The 20,309-nt window shown below is 46.2% G+C and overlaps 1 non-coding gene across 1 annotated transcript; it reads left to right on the top strand.

Moving 5' to 3' along the window:
* The first annotated feature begins 19,596 nt into the window (after positions 1-19,596).
* TRNAT-AGU lies at positions 19,597-19,669 on the top strand. Its single transcript has one exon. It is a non-coding gene; the product is annotated as a tRNA-Thr (tRNA).
* The last annotated feature ends 640 nt before the right edge of the window (positions 19,670-20,309 follow it).

The following is a 20,309-nucleotide window of genomic DNA, read 5'->3' on the forward strand; positions in this document are numbered from 1 at the left end:
CCTCAGGAAGGTATGAAACTGCCAGAGAAGCTGCTGACTGCCCCTGGGTGGCAAGTGTAGGGAAAATGCCCACAAACATTGTCAGAAGATGGTGAGCCCCATGAACATAGTGGATTATTTCCAATTATATCAGAACTAGATCTTCTGGGCTATATTTCCTCCAAATAAGGAAAAAAAACATTCCCAGTGATTTTATTATGCCCAAAATCCTTCCTTCAGCACAGCTCAGGTTAGGTGGAGGGTCTGTGTGTTACTACATCAATGTCCTGGTGTTTTGCTCTCAATTGCAAAACTGTACTCCCCCCTGACTGCTGCTTTACTGCAGTTCATTTTGGCTTCCACATCCTTTTCACATGGTGGAGGAGAAAAGGTGATTTTTAGGCAGTAGTTTGCTGCCTTCTACCTCCGTGTGCGATACACCAGGAGCACTGGTTTCTCTACTGGCCAGACTGGAAATAGTTGTCTAGGGGGTGTTCAGCTCCAGACTGCTGATAGTTACATTCAAGTATCTTCACAGAAACACCTCCAGGTGTTCTGTCAGTGTCCAAGCTCCCAAAATAGTCCCTGGAGAGTTCAATGATAGTGGAGCTGGACCCAACAAGTTCACTCTAATGTAGACACCAGTATCTGTCCAGCTGAACCACTGGGCTCCAGTGACAAGATCTACATCAGCTACTGAGGGAATATAGACAACAGCTCTTAGGAAGATGTTTCAGTTTAGGTGTCCATAAATCTGCCTGCATTCTGAGGCCTCCTCCCCAGAAATCTAGGCCTAGCTGAGATGAAACTTCAGGAAGACTCAGTGTCTTAGCACGGTCCTTCAGGACAGCTGAGGCAAACCTGATGGCTGAACTACCCATCCTCCGTGGGTCCTGGGCATCCACAGCTTTTTGTTTTGTCCAGAAATGTATTGCAGAAGCTTCATTTCACATTGTTTACCCCAGAGCACACAGGGTTCAGGTGAATCTCCCTCTTCATGCAGCTCAAGGGTAGTCTTGCTGTAGGCCCATGTAGCAAGGCTTACGTTTCATTTCATTAGTTACCATAACTGATGAACCCGCAGAGGGTCAGTATGTTCTTTAGCAATTAACTGAGCTCCAGAGACTGTAATTTGTCTTGTTCATGTTACAGCACCAAATGAATTTTGCTGTGTTTAATAATCATTCTAAAAGCAGATCACAGAGCCGGGAGGGAGGAGAGATCGTATCAATCATTTGTTTTCTAACTCTTTCAAGGAATTTCCTACTGTGTTTAATTTCTTGCTGGTAAGTCCTACACGAGCCTCAGGAAGGCAGACACCGCTATTATTATTCATTTTTTAATCACCAGAGGAAACTATTTAGCTGCTCTAGAAAATTAACATGCTCCCAAATTCAGGAGGAGCCAACAATTGGGAAAAATGCAATTTTCACGGATGCTGTCACATTAGTCTAAATGGTATAATTTAGGGCAGCTTCATTTAGGGATTTCTGAAGGAAATTTAGCTAAAGCCCTTGGAACATTGCTGCAGAGAATCACTTTTGGACTATGAGACTGGGCTATTAGCCCACTATGCAAATGAGATGGAGAGAGAGAAATTGGCTCACCCAGCCTCTCACATCCTTAATATCCCTAATCCCAGGCTGGGACCTGAGGTGGTGGCTACCTGGGTGAGAGCACAGGTTTTGCTGCTATGATTACTGTCTGTCCTGTCTTGGCTGGATGTGGAGGGGTATGGGAAGTAGCCAGACAGAAAAAACAGCTCACAAAATAAAGAGCAGAGCAGAAGGGGGGGGGGGTGGAGGGAAGTAGGAAAAAAGAGGAGAGGAGAGGAGAGGAGAGGAGAGGAGAGGAGAGGAGAGGAGAGGAGAGGAGAGGAGAGGAGAGGAGAGGAGAGGAGAGGAGAGGAGAGGAGAGGAGAGGAGAGGAGAGGAGAGGACATTGTGTTTGTCCTGAAATCCATCTCAGTTTGAAGGAATTGTCAAAAACCAGTGTAGACAAATCATCCATATTCTGTGGGAAAAAGATGCTTTTACCTCTTTCCACCTGAATTCATCCACTGGCACCATTCTGAGGTCAGCCTCCAGGGCTCAGAGGAAAATAGCTTCAGATAGATCCTCTCGAGGCAAAGCAGTTCCCTTCAGCCTGCCTGCTTTGGTCATGCTTTTTAAAGCCTTCCCTTTCCATTAACTAGCAGCATTGCAGCACCTCAGCTAGATGTTTTCTAAGAACAGCTCTCCAGGATGCTCGAGATTTAGCTCAAGGAGGAAATGATGCCCAGCCTATAAAAGCCTGGAAGTTGCAACTGTAAAGCACCTTGGAATTAGAATGGCAAAACAAACAAACAAATACTAACAACAAAACAGAAAGCCCCCAGAGTCCCTTGATGATGCCCATTAGCACTTGTCCTTTCCCTCCAGGGAAGCCTTCCAATAAAAGCTGGGCTCTCCTTGGTGGGAGTTTGTCCTTCAGGAGAAACCCTTCATCTGGTTTTCTGCTATGACATCCTGCAGGTGGGACGTTTCAGTTTCACTTAGCTCTCAGTGCCACCCCAGGGGAGACATTTCTCACCTGGTTTTCCTCTCAGGTGTCAAGTGTGCAAAATTTGAAATGAAGTGTCAGAAAGGAAATTTCCATGACAATATTAAAATTTTACAGTTATTTAAAATGAATTAATCTGAACTATTTTTTAAGTATTGGAAAACTTTTAAAACAGCGATTTTCTTTTCATCTTCTTTCTTGCCATTCCCATGGCAAAGACATCACCAGCTCGGCCTGTGTACATTGACCAAGAGGAATAACTTTACCGGAAGGCGTGGGGATCAGGTCTAGGGCTTTTCTTGGGGGACGTGCACCAAGGGTGGGGTGATGGAGAGCGAGCTCCGGGTCTGCACTAGAGGGCACTCTTGCCATGCAAACGTTGTCTCGATGCTTTCCAGAAGGATTTAAGATATTTCCAAGCCTGCAGTCGAACCAGAGTACAGAGGGGAGACAGACAGCTACTGCATGAGGAGGGGCTGCAATGGAGAAGCCCCTGTACACCCTCCTGCCTTCCACCCCCTGCCAAAATCTCCTTCTGGCACCACCACTGTTCTCATCATCCTTGGAAAGGCAGCCCTGTCTTCAGGAGAGGTTTCAAACAGAGTTAGGAGTTTGCTATCTCCTGGGTTGCTTCAAGCTCTCAGATCTGCTAGAGAGGGGGCACAGGGGCCAAGCAGGGATGGTCGACCCCATGGTGTGCTTGTTCATTTATACCAGCAGGTTATCACCCTGGGATTGCCAGCTGTGTGCTGGGAGGAGACCACAGACATCCTATGATGCTGGTGTTGAGTGTGTGCCTCAAGCACAGCTGGGTCATGGTCCCCTCTCTCTTGCACTGGAGCAGAAGTTCCTCACAGTCTCCAGCAGGAGCAGGCACCCCATCACCACCCCCCACCACCCCCCACCCCCACCACATGCCAGCAACCACCATTTCAACCCCATGACACTCAGTGCTTGCCACACACGTGGAGCCTGGTCTTGCCTCTGCTGCCAAAACCCAGTCCCACGGGGATCGGATTCCTCTGTGTAATGTTTACTTGCTGTCAGGGTTTAGTTCAGATGATATGAAATATGCATGGCAAATACACTCCCCATATCACATCTACTGTAGGGCACTGCTGAGCTTTAGACAACAACTTTCCTGTCTGCAGTCAGTTTATTTATTAAGGTGACCAATCTGTCTGGGAGCCTGGTGCTGCTGCCTGAAAATTCTGCTTTAATCACCTCTGCCCTGCTCTTGCTTTAGGGATTGAATAATAAATCCTTGTGGTGCCTTAATAATGAAGAAAAAGAAGGATCACATTTTAGTTTCCCAAGGAGCTGAAAGCTGTGTTGACTGAATGGCTTCATTATTAACTTTTCTTGCATTAACTGGGCAAACGAGCTTCAGCAAAGGGGCTGTGCTTATGCTGGGGATAGGTGTGGGATTTGGTTCCTGCTTGGATAAGCAGCAGGGGGTTGGGTGTGCATCAGGCAGACAGGTCCTTTTGGCAGACCAATATACGAAGGTTCGTATACTTACAGTCAAAACAGACCCTGGATGGTGTGGGAAGGACTGGGTAAACATTGAGTTCATGTGCTCAAGTGCTTCTCCCTGCAGGGATTTTAGCACTGTTGTTGGTCTGTTACTCCCCTGTCTCTAAGCCCAAGCCTGACTGGGTCCAAGGATCAACTGGAAGGTCCTTCCAATCCCTAATATAGTGTGATTTTGTGATCAGCAACCCCTGGTAGAGCTGCAAACCCCCCTTTCTGGGCTTTTGCAAATGCTCGTTTCATTAAGACTGCTGCCAGTCTCATTTCCCATGGCTGATTTCTACCCTTGGATGATAGGAAATCCATCTCTTCTGAGGAGCTCTGCCCCATGCAGGCTGTGGAGGTACGCATTGTGCTGAGCTGGCACAAACCGACCAATGAGAGATTTAATATCAAAATCTGCTCAGAGAGGACAGAAAAAAGATGGTCTTAGCTGATAGTCCCAAGAACGGGAACATGTAGCTTTGCACGTGCATTGTTTCTCTCTGGTATAACAGCTCTTTTCTTCTGACAGTTATTTTTCCTTGCTAAAGGCTTAACCTTAAAACCTAGAGGTGTCTTCTGTCCATCCCTCAAGCCCGGAACTCTCTATTTGTTGTCCTTTCAGGCTGTGGGGGAAGAGCTCCAGGGGACCTTCCTCCATCCAGGTAGGTGCCTGCTTCTGGTCTCTCAGTTACAGGACACAGATGTACAGGCTGGATGCTTACAGCACAAGCCAGCCTCCTGCCTGAACCACCAGACATTTCCTGGGATGTTCTGGAGTCTCTGTTGAGAAAGCAGAAGTTGGGATGGTAAAGATGAGATCAGAGTTGCAGAGACAATGCCACAACCATGAGGACCTCCTTTCCTACCCAGCCAGCTTGCAGACTGCTCACCCATGTTGGCCTCAGCTTTTGCTTGTGACCTCTGTATTCCCCACCATGTCCAAGGGGGATGAGTGGAGAAGAGGGCTTAGTCCCATCACACCCAAAGGATGCAGGCACCCTTCAGCAGGCTGATGGTACAACACAGCCAACCCAACCTTTAGCCCCAAGGCCAAAGGTTAAAACATGCCAGGGGGCAGTGTCTCTGACACCCAGCCTTGCCTGGTACTAAGAGAGCCTTGGGCACTTTTGACCGGGTGGGAAGGGGGAAATACTAAGGATTTTAGCTCCGTAGCAGAGTAACCAAGGGCTGCTCAGGATTCTGCTCCATCAAGCATGTTCTCAGGCCATGAGCAACATACAGAGGTGAAGGATTGCCCATTACAGAGGGCATGCAAGAGTGTCCTAAGAAAAGCAGTAGGGCCCCTGAACTTGGAGAGTGCACAGTGGGTCAGAACATGGCCTAGACACCCAGGTCCCCTTGGCTTGGCCAGCCCCTCACTGCTCCTAGCTGGGTGGCTCTGTCCTTTGCTAACAGATCTTCTTTCACAAGGAACTGTATGACATGGCTCCCACACAAGAAGTATCAGTGGTGCCCAGTGACAGGACAAGGGGCAGTGTGCACAAACACAAGAAGTTCTGGCTGAACACCAGGCAGCCCTTCTGTGCTGCGCAGATGACAGGGCACTAGCACAGGTGAGGCCCAGAGAGATTGTGGAGTCCCCTCCTTGGAGACCTTCCCCAGCCGCCTGGACATGGTGCTGGGCACCCTGCTCTGGGTGGCCCTGCTGGGGCAGAGCTTGGGCCAGAGGTGTTTTCCAGACTCAACCAGTCTGTGATTCTGTGATTAGTTTCCTGTTTAGTCACCTGGATAGGAGGAAGGTAGTTCTTGCGAAGCAGAAAAGCCCAGGACTCAGCCAAGACAGGGCGGCAGGCTTTCCAGCCCCTGGCGCCAGGCCACAGAGGCCTGCTGATGGCACCACTGCTCAGCCAGCACCATGCTCAGTGGCACCATGCTCAGTGGCACCATGCTCAGTCAGCATGGAGAGCTCTGACATCTTCTGAATGGGGGCAGACAAGTGCAAGATGCTATTTCCTTCAGAAAGGGGATCAGCACAAAGTGACAGGTCTGAGATCCAGCTGTATTTTAATGAGCTTGCCATGCCAATGACTGCTGTGTCTGGAGGGGACTGGCTCTGCCTCAGCAGCACAAGGGGCTGGTAGCTAGCTGGATCCTGCCCATCCAACAAGAAAAGGGGGAGCTTCCATCTCATCTGCATTTAATGAGCAAAGCACGCATATAGCTGCCATCCGTGTCAGCCAGACCCCAGCTCTTGGAGCCTGGAGGGCTGGAAGAGCACAGCACCATTGGCTTTTCGAGACCCATTAAAGGGCAAACTGGATTCAGAAAGTCTGTCTTTCTTCCTTTGAAGACTTATTTCATAAATGAGAGACAAAATAATAAAGGTCTGGAATGAAAATAAAGGACCGGACCACATGTAATTAAAATGGAATTTTTTAAATTACTGCTCAAATAAGTAATTCTAATAGAGCAATACTGCTCTGTATGCAGTTAGAAAGTGACTGCCCTCCTCTGCCTCATTATAGCTCAGGGGCCAAATGGTTTTAGGGTCTGCAGATCTGCCCCCAGACTACATTTCTTTGAGCACTGAAACCAACGCACTGCGATGAGGCTGTGGCAGCCAGATAGGGCTGCCCAAGAAGACAAAGCACCCCAACAGCAGCGTGCTGTCAGGGAGATGGGAGCCTGCACAGAGCCCTATTCCCAGTTGCAATCAGACAAGCTGCAATCCCCAGTTGTGTGACCGCAGCCTGGCTTACTTGGCTGGAGCTGCCTTCACCTGCTTTTCTGGGACCTGGTAGCAACTTGCCACTCAGCACATACTGCTGTGATGTCCAAAAGCTCCTTCACACACACACAGACACTGTAATATTTGGGACCTGTATAAAACCCCTGCCTCTAACTCAGATTTTGCATTCATGCTACTGCAGTTCCTGTCATCCCACAATAACCTGCTGCAGAAAGGAAACATTTCTATCCCGTAACACAGTAATAGACCCACCCTAGCAGGCAACTCAACAGAAAAGTTTCTCTGTGGAAGCTGGTATGGGAACCCAATGATACATTCCCTAAAGCTCCAGCACCTTCCAGCTACACAACATTTAAGTGCACCCTACCAGCCTTTCCAAGGCATGAGGAACAAAATGAAAAGCCTGACACACCAAGTCCACACACTGACCGTAAAGCATGTGACACTCTCTCCACCCTCCTCTGTCTCTGCAGAGAAGCCTTTATCTCATGCAGTCATCTGGAAGACCTTCTGGAAGGGCTCAACTGCAAGTGTAGGCCACAGCTGACCTAAGCTCATCTTGCACAAGGCAACATATTGAATCTCAGCTGTTAGAATGATCAGCAATTCAGAGGTCATCTAAATAGATATATTAAGACCCCTGCAATCCCATCACCTTGTCCTTTGAACAATAGGCAAACACCCCTAAGTACCTTGTAATTGGTTTAGACACCATCTGCTTCTTTACATGTGTGAAGAGTTATTGATTTCAGGTTAGTCCCTAGAGTGTTTATTTTGTAGCTGGCTCATTGTAAGCTTGGTCATTTGTGCTAAAATTACCCTGTCTATTCACTGGTGGCTGCACCCACAAAAAGAGAGGTCACAGATCACCATGCTCTTTCTGGTTTAGAGAACAACCTTTGCTCTTAGCTTGCCCCAGGTAACCCTACTCAAGTCAGAAGGACTGCAAGGGCATATCCCAGACAGCGATATCTGATACTTGACTTTTCTCATGAAAAGTGCCTTGTCTCTTCCCCACAATTTAAGCCTGATGACTTTGAGCAAGACACATTTCATTTGCTGCCATGCTTTGCTCATTAAATCCTCTAAAATACTTTATTTATTAACATATTTCTAAATGACTTTATTACTTAACTAAATTTATTTATTTACAAGGGATTGCGGAAGAGAAAGACAGATGCAGTGGTTCTTTGCTAACAGTCACCCAAACCACAACGTGATATTGACAAAGAAAAAGCACTGGATTTTGGGCACTTCCAGCATGTTGCATAAACTTTGGACAAAGCAGCTAATGTATCTCTCAGAAAGACATTTCCCCAAACTCAAGGGCAGATATTCAGATGACTTAATTGTCCCCAGATGTTGCTTGTCCACATGAATACAAGCCAGACTCCCTCAAGCACAGATTTAATGGTGTGAACAGCACACATTAAACCATGGAAAGTCTGGGGTGCTTCTTGCAACATGTTATCTTCTAATTGACAGGATTAACAATGGATTCAGTTGCAAACCACTGAACTCTGAGCAACCAATTAAACAAATAGAGTCAAAGCAAACGCTCCTTTAGCTTTTTCATTCCTACCAGCCATTCAGGTGTGCTGAAGTTTTTTGCTTATTTTGTTTTTAATAGGCTCATTAGAATGGTCCAAATATGAAGAAAAGGAAACGTGCTGGTGGTTCTTTTTAATGTCCTGAAAGATAATGAATGACAGCCTTTCCAAGAGACCCAGAGAGAGTTTTGCTCAGTATAAGACCAGAAATGAGGCTGTATACTGCCAGAGGGGTTGATAGGAAAGAGATTTCAGGGACTGTTTCCTGAGGGCACCCAGAAGACATCCTCTACATGACTCTGGTCATTCTGGATGAACATCAGTTTCCTGAATCCTACTTGTTCGCCTGAGAGTAGCTAGGACAGGTGATACCTTCAGGAACTTCAATAATCCAGAGTGCAGATATTTGTTCAGGAATCAATTGTTCTACATCTGGTTGATATGGAGTAATAAGAGCATTACCCAAGGGTCCATACTGAGGCCCAGTGAATTATAACTTCAGCCACAGCAGCGTGTGAGTCATGGACCCACTCTTTTCCATGAGTATTGAGTCAAGCTCACCCAGCGCTAATTGCACATCCTTTCTGTTGCAGCTCTCTCCTACCTTGCAACATCAGCATTGCCCAGGCAGCAATCAACATGCAACAATGAATGAATCCTGACCAAGGCACAACAAAGGGTGCCTTGTCTGGTGGTCTCATGGTGCAGTTTGTATCAAACAAATTCCTGTTGTCACATCCCATCCCTTTGGTCACTAAACTGTTCTCAACTGCTCTCTGTGAACCAGACCTGAGCCAATGTCTCAGGGCAACACCACTGCATTCCAACGAGATTCTTACAACGCACAGTTTTAAGTACCCTCTTGAAATTACTTTAATTTTGCAAACTTGCCATGTGATGCTGTTACAGTAACACTCTAGAGCGAGTCTCCTGGAAATGAAACAGTATGAGAGATCCCCACTGTCAGGCAGCTGGAGGTGTGCGGGATCACCCCTAACACAGTGTAAATCTCACAGCACATTACGGTGTGTAGCTTTGAATTAGGCCATCTGTGCTGGTTTCCTGCTTTACATTGTGTTTTGTAGAGCAGCAATGTGAAGGTCACCAGTGCAAGTGGGAGACTTTGCCATTGCCTTCAGCTTCACCTCTGCAGTTTTACAGGGAGAGTTATCCAGTCACAGGGCCAAGAGTTTCCTGCAGGACCCAGGGGCTACTGAGCTCCCCATCCCCTTGTTCTTATTTCTTACTGGCTTATATTTGCAAGAAAGCAGACAGTTTGCTGGATCCAGACAAAGGATATTTTATCATAAAACACTCCTTACTGACATTTAGTCTTCCCATTTGCTTTATTTTATTTTTTTCCCTACAGAGATGTGATGAGTATTTGAACTATCAGTGGTACGGTGCTTTCCCGTCTGAGCCTCAGCAAGCAGAGTTGTTGAAGAAGAGATTAATGGGGATGGAATACAGATGCTGCCAGGGACCAGCATGGAAGTCTCACCATGTTCCAGTTTGTATGATTTACACTGATGGGTCTCATTTGTGACACAGTGGCAATATTTGCTTATTTTCTCACTGAAATACTGTGCTTTGCAGCCGTAAAGCAGTACAGCTTGTACATCTGCATCTGCTAAAGTAGTTACATCAGAACAGAAGTGTAAATCTGTATTTTTATGCACTTCCATTATTAACCTATCCTAGCAATTACTGCATGAAAGGCTGTGATATACTGCGTCCCTTATCCCGAGGACAGGAAACTGCTTTTATTTCTTCTGTTATGATTAACATGTAGATGAGCACCGAGACTTACTCAATAAACTGAAGTCATTTTTCTTCGGCAGCTAACAGGAGCACTGGGGGATTTGTCATGGCTCAGAAATGGTTAAGTGCCTGTAGCTTAGCAACTCATCTGTAATTAAGGGCATCTGTCTATAAAACATCCTCCTCTATTATGGGCTGTTGTGCTGACAGGTGCTAATGGCTGCCATTAGCTGAGGTTTTGTTCCCAGACAATGACAGAACTCGTTAGAGGCGGTGGCTCTGCCAACCCCCCTGGGACCAGGGGGCCATCAGGCCCTTTGTGTGTTGGGCACCATCTGCCCAGAGTGGTGGCCCTGGGCTCACTGCAGGCCCTTGGCATGACAGGGTTTGGGGTGCCCTTGGACAGAGCTGGGGGTGCCCATGGAGAGAGCACGGGGTGCCCACGGAGTGGGATGGAGCTGAGGGACCTGTTAAATGCAGATGGCTTGCAGAAGGTGCCAGCTAGAGCACAAACCCCTTGGGGGGCTGGAAGTGGTTAATATGATACTAAGAAATATATATTTTTTTAAGTTTCGAAAGTGTTCTTGACAATTCTTGGAAAGGCAGCATTTGACTGGTGCTTGCTAATCTCTCTAGGCCTAACCGGCACTAACGGCTACATTAAGTTCTCCGAAAAAGTCAGATTTTACTCTTTGCTAATCTGAAGTGGGTCAAGGGTAAAATTTCGGCCAGCTTTGTATTCCAAGGGGGACTCCAGGGAGAAGTTACAGCAGCCTGAGAGGGGCAGCTGCATTCCAGAAATGACTCTTGTTCTCTCAGCACGGGGAACAGAATGGGCACCCTTGCAGCAAGATGTTTATTCCAAACATCAGACAATTTTTGCAGAGCTTGAACTCTTACTCAATCCAAACAAACAAACAAACAAAAAAAACTTTTACAAGGGTACATTAAAGGAAACCAGCAACTTTAAGGAAATGGTTGCATCTTGGCTCCTCACAGGCACAAGCAGGCAGGGCAAGTGCAGGAGAGTAAACCCAAACGTCAGGGTTCATTTTAAGGCCAGGAGCAGCTCCGTGCCCATGTAATATTGCATTTACTTTTTCAGCTTTCACTTAGCTAGCTTCATCTTCCTATTGTCAGAATGATCTAAAACAAAACAAAGCAACGACAACCAAAAAAAAAAAACCTCTTTCAGCTATGGCTCCAAGTACAAGAGCAAAATGTGTTTTTTCTTCTCCATGCATCAGATCAAATATGCTGCTGAAAATTGATGGGTTTCTTATAATTGATTGTATATACAACTTACCAGCTTTTGATAGAATGATTACTGGGGTCTGTACATGCCATTTACAGAGTCCATCACATTTTCAAGCCTTTGTTTGGATGATGAGGTGGTCTCTCATCAACAGTATCGCAAGATTTGAGTTGAAAGCTGGGCTCCAGTAGGCTGTTATTGTTGATTTGCCAGAAAAATCAAAGTGATGTAACAATTTCTTTTGCTGTAGATAAATAGCCCTGTAAATAATGTTACCAAAGCATGCTGTTACTTCAGGATGGATCTTTCCAGCTGTGGAAAACAAACATCTGAGCTTTGTTTTGTTTCTTTATTGCAAGAGATGCTGCCCATTACTGAGCTTTCGCCTTTACATAGCAGCAGCAGGTCACTGTCCTGTGATTCCCTTTATATAACTTTTTTAAAGAATATATTTTTGAAGATTGCTAAAATTATCCATGATCCATGCCAATAAGGTCTAATTTGTCATACACAAACATTTCCACTTTGTAGCAATTTCCCTGATCTCTGGGTAAAAGCAAAGAACACAGTGGAAGCTTTTATTTTCCATGAAAAGCAGAAGCATTCTAACTGCCGTGTTTTGCTTTTCATACTCCGCATCTCGTAGGTAAAACTAGGACAACTCAACAGCAATATCAGACAGTCTGGATCATAAAAAAAACAGGCATGCAGACAGGAACCATCTAATAGGAGAAATAACCTGAAAGATTTTTTTCCAGTGCTTGGAATCTGCAACAAGCATTGGGGATCTATCCTTAGACTGCTATTGCCAAAACAGTCAGGTAGTATTTAATTTTGTTGCAGCTAAAAAGATAAAGTTTAAGTTAAAACAGTCAATATGGGTAACTGCAATGCATAATGCTCCCCGAGCAAATAGTAGCCAGCATGACAGGGTTGACCAGGGCAAAAATCAGTCGTGAGAACTGGAGGAGCCAACTGTATTAGATAAACATCTCAGCCAGAAGGGGGTTGCTGGCATAGAAAGACAATAAGAAATAAACATTTTAACCCCAAATTGTGCAATTGTGTTAAGTTTCCAAACCCCACCCTGCTGAATTCCTCAACCATCACAGTTGCCACCATGTTACCATCTCGCACTAAATTATCTTTATCCTAATTTAATAGCTAACAATAGCTGGACAGGGTGGGCTGCGTGTCAGAGCCCAAGCAACCAGCTTCACCAAGACTGCTCCTAGGTACGTGCCAAATCCTGCCTGACAGCAGGATGGCTTCTACATCTTGCTGCATGAAGGAGGCAAAGGATCTATTCCAGAAGAAAAGTAAAGCTATGTCAACAGCCCAACTGAGCATTGTGCTCACACATAGAATCACAGTATCATAAGAATCCTAGAATGGTTTGGGTTGGAAGGGGCCTTAAAGCCCATCCAGTTCCAACCCCTGCCATGGGCAGGGACCCCTCCCACCAGCCCAGGCTGCCCCCAGCCCCATCCAGCCTGGCCTTGGGCACTGCCAGGGATGGGGCACCCACAGCTCCTCTGGGCAGCCTGGGCCAGGGCCTCACCTCCCACAGAGTAAAGAAATTCCTCCTTATATCTAATCTAAACCTACCCTCTTTTAGTTTAAAGTCATCACCCCTTGTCCTATCACTCCACACCCTGCAAATAGTCCCTCCCCAGCTTTCTGCAGCCCCCTTTAGGCACTGGCAGGCCACTGTAAGGTCTCCCCGGAGCCTTCTCTTCTCCAGGCTGAACAACCCCAGCTCCCTCAGCCTGTCCCCATAGCAGAGGTGCTCCAGTCCCTTGATCATCCTCATGGCCTCCTCTGGACTTGCTCTAATAATTCCCTGTCCTTCTTGTGCTGGGGGCCCCAGAGGTGAACACAGGGCTCCAGGTGGGGTCTCACGAGAGCAGAGCAGAGGGGGAAAATCACCTCCCTCGCCCTGCTGGCCATGCTACTTTTAGTGCAGCCCAGCATACAGTTGTTTTTCTGGACTGCAGGCACACATTGCTGGCTCTTGTGGAGCTTCTCATCAACCAACACCCCCAGGTCCTTCTCATTAGGGCTGCTTTCAATCCATTCTCTGCCCAGCCTGTATTTGTGCTTGGCACTAATATAATCTATTAGTGCTGATTTTGAACGGAAGAAACATCTCCTGCAGAAATGCTGGGGAAGAACTTTATATCTTTTTGATAATCAAGTGCTTCTTGGAGTTGAAGCCAAACCGTAAATGCAGCTTAGATTCAGGCAGTCCATCACACAGACAACAAAACACAAATCCAGAGACAGTTTCTCAGAAACATAGCTCACACTGAACAAGAAAATCCTGCACTGATGCCTCCATTAACAGTCTTTTCATAATCACCCTGGACAATCCTTTCAGAAGGACTTGGCCAAGGCACTGTGTGGAAGGGCTTAGGGGCCAGATATTTCAGATCCTTCGGACTCCACCAGCAGAAAATTCCTTTATCACCAAGCCTGCTGGCAGCAGTGGCTGTCTGCACAGCAGGAACCTACCAGACAGATTAGCATTTATGTCTCTTTTAGCAATTATTATTCCTTCTAGTATTCTTTACTTTCCACAGCAGCATTTCCATCAGAGGCCCTCAGAAGAACTCTTCCAGCAGTGCAGGAGACACAGAAATAAATAAGTCTTGCTTCAGTTCACACAGCCTGCGCAGTAAGGCAGGTGCTCATGTGTGCTTTGCTAGTGATCCTAGCTGCACCACCACAGTACAGCTGGCAATCTCTTACCAGCTGGTAGAGGATTATCACAGTTTTCCAACAAGGAGAAAGCCTGGGATGGACTAACATTACTTGTCCAACAGGAGCAGAATCTGCTGAATCTATGAAAGAGGCAGATTTTCCTATAGGCCATGGAAAATAAGCTACTTGCAGAAGTGTTTGTGGTAAAAAAAGAAGCAGCTGCAAGTCTTGCATCCTCCAGACACTACATCTGAGGATGTAGGTATAATCCTGCGGGGGGCACTGCCCCAAGGTGAGCTGCAAACACCCTGCGTGGCCTGGGGCAGGCCTCAGCAGCCCCCCGTTACCTGCTGGAGCTGGCGCAGAGCAGGAGCTGTGCCAGGGGAGGCTTCCGGAGTGGTGGCAGAGATCACACGGGCACTGAACCAGGAGACAGCCCCAGCTGCTTGGGCACAGCACCAGCATGTCTGGTGCCTGGTGCTGATGGGAGCTGAAGCACAGGGGTGGCAGCGGCAGCCCCTGCTGTGTCAGCGACCTTTGTGTAAGTCAGCCAGCAGTGGTGACTGCTTTCCAGAACAGCTCATGGCCCTGCAAGGGCCTAGCACCGAGGTAAAAATATCAAAGTATCTCAGGGAACACTGATTTTGAGAAATGCAGTTGCAGTGGGAAAGCAATGAAGCAGCCTTTCCAACCGTACTGCACCAGCAAGCCTTTCTCGTTCACACCACTCCAGCACTTTTTATTACCAGAAGCATTTATTTCTCATCAAAGTGCTCCCAGCATCTGTACACATTCAAACCATATTATTGTTCAAAGCAGTGTCTGAAACAGCCTGTACCAAACTGTTTCCCCTATTTCCTTCTTCCAGCCAGTGTCTCTCATGGCTCAGCCATGTGTTCCCATGCTACGAGCCCAGCTGCTCTTGTAAACCGTGCTCCAAGCACATGTTCCTGCATGGGAAGTTCAGAATTATTTTATTGGTGTTATGTCCTCACTGTATCCCTCAAAGGGTTGCTTTCGGCAGGGTTTGTACAAAGTTATTGATTGGCTTCAAGCTTCTTTGTGTGCTTACCCAATGCCAAGCTCAGGCGCTGAACCCATGCCAGGTAATTCGTCATTTCTCCCTAGATGCTATAGACAGAGTCATGCTCTTAGCTTGTCGGATAAAGGCCCGAGAATTGCTTTTCAGCCCACCTAATGAGGGTTTGTGTTTTTCTATGCTTGGGAGGATGGACAGTCTTAATTTCCGATTTCTTTCAAAGAGAGCAATTTTCTTCCACAAAAAGACCAGGAATAATAGATACAATGTGGCTTTTTCTGAGTCACCCTTTAACCCTTTGTACTGATGTTTTTCTTTGTGCATCTTCCAACTAAGACCCTGAAACTCAGCATCCTCTTTCATTGCTGCTGTACATTTCCCCCTGCCATGAGACCTTTTGGTGCCTAAGGGCTTCACGGACCACGACCATCCTCTCCCTGATTTCCCCCAGGCTGACCGTCTCCATAAGCACTGCTCTTAAATTCCAGGTACCCCAGACAGGACTTTTCTACCCCAGCTCTGCAGGACTTGCCTCTTTGACGTGAAGGCCCCAAGGCGTGGTGCGCAAGTGGCTCTGTGGGGAAGGAACTTGCTTTCTGCTCTGCCTGGGAATCATCCAAGTGACAGCCGAGTGCACAGCACTGAGGTGGAGGCTGGATGTGAGGTCTCCCAGCCAGCCTGGGACGGCTCATATTTACCACTTTTACAGTAGTACGTGTGGGGATGTTAGGGTTTCTTGTTATCCAATGTTTGATCAAATGCTACACACTAAGCTCTATTTCACTCCCTTTGCTTCTTGTTCTCTCCACGTTTACTCCATTTTTGCCAGTATTTCATCCCCAGCTTGAAGCTTAGACTTTGAAAAGTGGTCAGTCACACACAGACCATTCAAACCAGTCTGTTTCTTTGAATTGGCATCCTGAGGGCTTACCAAGAGATGATCTTTTGCTTAATAAAGCATCAAAACAGCATCTCATTGATGCAAGGGCTTGGTAAAAAGCTACTCTACAGCAAGAAATGGCTCCAATTTCACTTTTATTAATTAATTTATTTATTATGCTGGGGCAGACATCAGCTGGATTTTTCCATGCAGCATGGTGGCCTGCACAGACCCGTGAAGGTGCAGACACCATCCAGCTCCCTGGCAAGACCCCACCAACCAGCCCAGATGTTGCCTTCAGCTTCCATTATCTGGACCCAACTTCTTTTACAGGTTTATCCCTCAGATGCTTAAGGATTTGCTACTGACTAGCTGAGCTTCAACACACTCATGTAACTTCAGTGCACCTTGCTTCTTGACAGGCAGAAGAAGCCAGGCATATCTGCATTAGCTTGCCCTGCCTTTGTGCTGTTGTTTCTACCCTTGCTATCACTGACTGACAGGGGCTCTGCTGCCAGGATTTGTATTTCAGGTCTGCATTCCCATCATCTCATTTGATTAAACACTACTTAATTACTCTGTTAATAACTTAAAGTCTATAAATCCCTCCATTTTAATTGATTGTCTCTGCTCATTTCCATGAGCACCCGGAAGTTCTGTTTTGTCTACAGCCAGAGAAGATGCAGTCTCTGCCCATGGATAAAGCAACAGTCAAATCACTGTTTTCTCCATTTATCATTGGAGAGATTGAAACTTTTCTGCACTGACTGACCACAACTGCCTCACTACTTTAATATCTGGGCAAAGGATCCCTCCAGTTTGCTCCCAAAACCTCTATAGCCAGGATAAAGGGTCCAAGAAAGCACAAAACACAGAAGGAGAGAAGCAGTTTAGGAGAAAAAATAGGTAGGAAAGAAGCCCCAAATTAAGTCAGATAATGGAAAAAGCCCCAGATTGGCTTAGAACCTCTCTTCTGCGGGCTAAATGATCATCACATGCCTTTGGGGCACGTATGGATAAGCAGCACTGGCTTCAGATGCTGCAGTGCAGCTCTCCCAGCTCTGACCTTGCCTCTGAGAACATCCTCATGCAAACAGCTCCCCTTCCATGCCTTTGCTGTGTTATGCATTTTAAAAATGAAAATTCAGGCTGGTGCATCAGGTTGCTGTCCTGCCTGGCCAGAGTTCTGCAGGTGGTTCATGATCAGTCCCACTGCTCCCATGCTCCTGAGCTGTTTTGTAACTCTGGCAGCTTTTGCAGCTCTGCAGCTCAGGCACTGTCTGCAATGGCTCAGAAAGCTGCATGGTTTCTCCTGCTGTTTGCTGTGCTTTGATTTATATTTGGGACCCATTAATTAAGGGGCTGAAGGGATGCACCAACTTCTTGCAAATATCAGATATATGTAGACCTCAGCAGGTCCTGCAGTTTTCTGAACCCACATGAAATGATAACATCCTCCTCTATCCCCAAACATAGCTTCACCCTTGCAGCATCTTCCGTGCTGCCTCTTTTGGGTGGACAGGTTCAGTGACAGATAAGGGGGGCAAATTTGGAGCCACAGCCTCATCAGAGAAAAAGGTCACAGTGGCCTTGAGAAAGATGCAAAAGAAAAGGCTCAGAAGACATGGAGATGTCCAGGGTAGGAGATGGTGAGTGTCAGGTGGGAGAGCAATAGGACAGGGACCAGCAGGGAGAGTAGGGGAGGAGGAACAGCAAGGCAGCTAATGAACATCACACAGCACAAGTGAGGCTTTAGCTGCTCTGTGAGAGGATTTTCAGACATAAGGAGGAAAGAAAGGTTTCAAAAGTGGAATTCACACAGTTTGATTTCCCACCATGCAGGCCATCACATTTGTTTTCCATCTTCAGCTCTGGCCGGTGCTGCACAAATGAAGGTTTGTTTAAAGTCTGACTCACCCAAAGCACTCTGGTACATCCGCATTGTCAAAAATCCATCACAGCAGAGCTGCAGAGGAAATTAAACCACTTGGAAAACTATAAAAAATGTTTGGTTACTATGGAACCTGGCTTTGAACTAACAGACACAAGGAAAATTGGAGGCAAGACTTGAGCCTGATGCTCATTTGGCCTCGTGCACTAAGTGTGGCTGCAGCCACAGGATCCGTTTGCCCAGAGCTGAGCACTGCTGTGCAGGGAGCAGCGTGCATCCAGCCACTTGCAGCTCAGCCTCCTTTGTAAGGCCGCTGTCCTGGCCATGCCTGAGCACAACCGGCCTCTTCAGGATGGTGCTTCCACTGCCTGGAAAGACTTGATGCAGATGTTATCCCCCTTTGAAGGGAATTTATTTTCTGATTTAATTGCCTTTGGTTTTAACAGAGAAAGCCATCATGTCGAATGACTGGCTGTAAAGCTGCAAAGCTGTAGCTTAGAGCACAGAACATGTGAAAGGTCAGGATGCTGAGGATAGGAGGAGGCAGAAAATGCATGCTGTATTTGCAAAATTCTTGGCATTGAACATCCCCTTTCCCCCCATTCAAGCACCTGCTGGAGCTTCGTGATGGCGCATGATGCAAACATGCTGAACAACAACATGATGACCAGGACCCCAATGACTGACAGCCATCATGGTTCTGAAAATCAGCAGTGAGTCCAAAGCAAAGAATTCTCTAGCAAAAAGAAAAAAATAAACCATTCACACATCCCAGCAGGCTGTGACTTCTGTGTTGTGTTGCCACAAATGGAACAAGTCCAGACTCCACAGAAGTAAGAGAAGTAAGAAAGAGGCACGAGATACCTGTTACCACTGCTGTGTGTGTGCACTTTGGAGGATTCTCCAAGAAATGACACATCCCAATGAAATATCATCCAGTAACTTTGGATGTGTGAAGCAGTTTTGTTGAGGAATCTCACTCCCTGGTTAAATCCAATCCAACCAGTCCTTTGTCAAAAAGTCCAGACAAGGGTTGGACAGAAGCACAGAGCTGTGCCATGCAAATGTAAACCAACAGAAAAACACTCCTTGTTGATAGCAACACTGAACTAGTGGCACCTGAGGCTCTTGATGTCTAATCAGAGGATTAATGAGGGAGGAAAGGGAATGAAGGGTGGGAGTGTTTTTTTTATGTTCTGACTGCCTTCAGTGAGGAATGAAACTACAGGAAGGAGGAAAACACTGAAAATTCAGATGCCAAAGAATAACTTAGAAATGTGAAAGTGCACACATCAGCCACAGTGCCTGAAGCACATCCTGGACTCCAAAGAAAGCACTGACATGTTTGAAGGGCAGAGAGGAGAAAACCAAACACAGAGCCAATTTCCAAAGGAAAGTAGTGGGATACAAAGAATCCCACTTCTATTTTTTAGAAGCTTAACTACCCAGTTTGATAACTTAGTGCAACCACTGCTAAGAGGGAAAATATTATTTATTGTTTGTTAATCAAAAGTAAACTTTTCCCAAGCTACTTGGTTGGTTCTTGATGTCCTTGCTGGGATGAGCTGAAGAAGAGTAAAAAACAGGTATGGGTTGACATGCTATGTTACTACTTTTGTGACTGATTTCTGCTAGAGCCATTTGGAAAGAGATGAGAGAATCCTTGGAACAGCTCTTCCCGGCAAAGCAGGTTTTGGTTATGCTCCAGAATTAACTGAGAAAATTACTGTATGAAATGTTTGGAAGCAAAAAATAATGGCAGATCCAGAGGCTCCATAGCTCAGGGGTTAGAGCACTGGTCTAGTAAACCAGGGGTCGTGAGTTCAAATCTCACTGGAGCCTGGGGAGGGTCTGTGCCTCCTGAAGATCCAGCAACTTTGTCTTTCTGCTTTTTCCCAAAACACTGCTCACATCATTTTCATCAGCATCCATTCCAGCCTAAGTGAAATGCAAACATCATAGAGCACCTACACCGAATAATAAGTGGAGAGAAATAGCAATGGTCAGATCTAAATCCTTGAATGTTCAAATGTTATTGAAGTACAAGAATTGGAGATAGGAAAAAAGTAACAATGAGATTTAAAGCCATACGAATCCCACAAACATTGCAAAGCTCCTGTATGAGTGAATCTGAGATGGCTGCTGGATACTCAGTCAGCTCTGGTTCATCTCTGCATACTTCAGCACAACAATGAAATTATGTTTCCAGAGTTCAGTAATTACAGAGTTGGCTGAGAAATAATAAATATGGTTTGTGGAGGAAGAGTAACACCGGTCATCTGCAGAGGTTTTTGGAGAAGAGTGGGCTAGAACATTCCCATTTTTTATGGAAAAAGGAAAGGCTGGGAATTGAACTTATTTTTGCACCTTGAGTTCAATGAATTGCAGTTCAGATTTATGAGATTTCATACTCTGCATTTAGACTTTTCCCATGTTTTTTGCTCATTTTCAAGTAGGTTTTCTATTTTGTTCCATCAAAATG

Source organism: Cygnus olor, chromosome 19 (genome assembly GCF_009769625.2).
Source record: "Cygnus olor isolate bCygOlo1 chromosome 19, bCygOlo1.pri.v2, whole genome shotgun sequence".
NCBI classification, from domain to species: Eukaryota; Metazoa; Chordata; class Aves; order Anseriformes; family Anatidae; genus Cygnus; species Cygnus olor.